The sequence below is a fragment of the Oculina patagonica genome, chromosome 2 (assembly GCF_052425735.1).
Source record: "Oculina patagonica isolate OP01 chromosome 2, crgOcupat, whole genome shotgun sequence".
Lineage (NCBI taxonomy): Eukaryota > Metazoa > Cnidaria > Anthozoa > Scleractinia > Oculinidae > Oculina > Oculina patagonica.
In genome coordinates, this window is record NC_135759.1 from 8,895,214 (window position 1) to 8,897,579 (window position 2,366).

The window sequence follows — 2,366 nt, forward strand, 5'->3', positions numbered from 1 at the left end:
AAGGGGCCCAGCCCCACCCCCCCCAACAAAAACAAAAAAAACCCCCCCAAGAAAATATTAATATTATTTATCAAAATGGATGTAATATTAGCTCGAGAAGCGAAGCTTCTAGAGCTAATATGCTCGTTTTAAGAACATCAAATTTCTAGGGGGCAACTATCAAACCGATAGTTCCGAGACAGAAACTCTCTACCGTTTTTATTGCTCACCACTTTTAAATTTCTTCCGCGCGCCCATTGAAAAACGCGCATCTTGAATTTTTTTTTACCTTTTTGGATGAAAGATTTGAAAGCCGAAATTTAACAAACGAAAGGAAAAAAAAAAAACAGACAAGAAACCCACCCCATTATTGTAACCTGAAATCCAACAAATTGTTGCGTTGCAATTTGCAAGAAAAGTAGAACTGTATCCTCCACCTTTTGCCGCGTCATGATAAACACGTCAATCTCAACTTGCAACGTAACGCAATTTTATTAAAATGGGCCAATTAGAGCGCTTCCTCCCTCGCGGGCGATTTCAAGATGAAAAATTTCTAGCGGGTGCGTTGCAAGTTGTGAACAAAAATTGCAAACGTGACTCCCTCTGCAACTTGCAGATTTTCAGTCGTCATCGTTGCGTTGCAAGAAAAATTACCTCGTGTAACATAGGCCCAGTTTAAAAGCTATGCACACACTGAACTGCAGAAATATATAAATTATACCTCAATTCGCCAGAATTTGCGCCGATTCTTCTCCAAGTCTCCTTGGGAAAAACCTCGAGAGTTCATTCAAATGATTTAGCGAGTTTATTCATTAACAACACAACATTTATAGTCGTTTTGACACTGTTTTGTAAACAGCGTAAGGGAATCGGGTCAACGAGCAAGACTGGGCCGTCTTGGGTAGCCAATCGCAAGGCAGGAGTTCATTCATGCCTTCGTGCAAATACATATCACGTGCGCTTTCTTCAATTTTGATTGGCCCAGCGGCACGGAAAACCAATCAAATGACCTTTGAAGCGCGCGCGTAAAAACAACAAGAACATCGACAATGCTAATTAATTCAATCAACTTTATTGGTCTCTGATATAATTTGAAAAGTAATGGCTATAGCTATAATATGGAAAAAAAATCTGTAAAATTATTCGTCTATTAATATGTATTTTTAATTTTAATTGCAAAAAAGTTTAAAATAGAAAGTTATATAATAGCATAAAGTGTTTCGATTATACTTTACTTTAATTCTTTTCGTTATATCTCTACTTAATAATATATTTATTATCACCAAGAAATGGCACTCAACATTAGAAAGTTCCCAAAATTAATCTATCGTATTTTTCGTATTTTTAAGGCGGCTCATAATGGTTTAAACATTGTCCTTGCTATTCTATCGCAGCGAGGAATTACATTTAGTACTAATTTTTACCAATAGAACGGTTTTTTGATCGTGTCGTAAAACCAAAACCAAAGTAATCACTCTGGCCAATCACAAAGGACAGACAATCCAGTGAACCATTCAAACTCGAAACAAATATTCGTTGCCGGCGAAGCACAGAAAAAAAGTCTTAGCGAGTCAAGAATGCTTTTCGTTTTACTTCTGATTGGTTGAGTAAGTGGCGCCATTTTTTTAAAACCAATCAGTAAGCCAAGTAATGCAAAACCGAGGGAAACGCGAATTACTTTCGACACTCAAGTGAAAGCTTTACTGGTTTACAGCAAACGTTTTTCAGCTTCGCCATCGCGCTAGTTGTAGTAGAATACCAAGTACGGGAAGATCTAACCTATTGTGAGCCGCCTTAACTATCCCCAGCTAAAACTCTGTTCTATTATAAATTGCGGCAAAGCGCAAGAAGAAAATAATAGCCTATGGTAATACTTTGGCATAAACACATAATTATCATTAATATGGAATAACAATTATTTCAATAGTCTTTAAGAAATTACAAGTGGAATAATATAAATTGGAGGCTCCGAAGAGACCACCATAATCAATCAGACCATGGCCGAAGCAAAGTTTCCTTCACATTTAAAGAAATTCTCTATCGTACTACTGAAAGACATATATAAAGTTCTTACGAAGACTATAAAAAAAAAATCTGGAAAAGTTAGTAAAGAAAAGTGTGTATTGACATTAAAATTTTTAAAGACTTTTTAAAGAGTTATTGAGAAAAACCTTAGGCTTGTTTCTTACAATTCTTAGAGCAGTTTTCAGAGTGCGACCAAAACCAAGTAAACACCAGCCCAGAACACAGACAAAAGAAACCAAGAACGAGAAAAAAATGTAGGGGGGGGGAAACGTGCGCGAGCGCGCATGATGGGAGGGAGAAAGTGGGGGAGATTAAACCAACACAACGCGTAGCAAGCAAAACCAATGCCGCGAAACCGACAC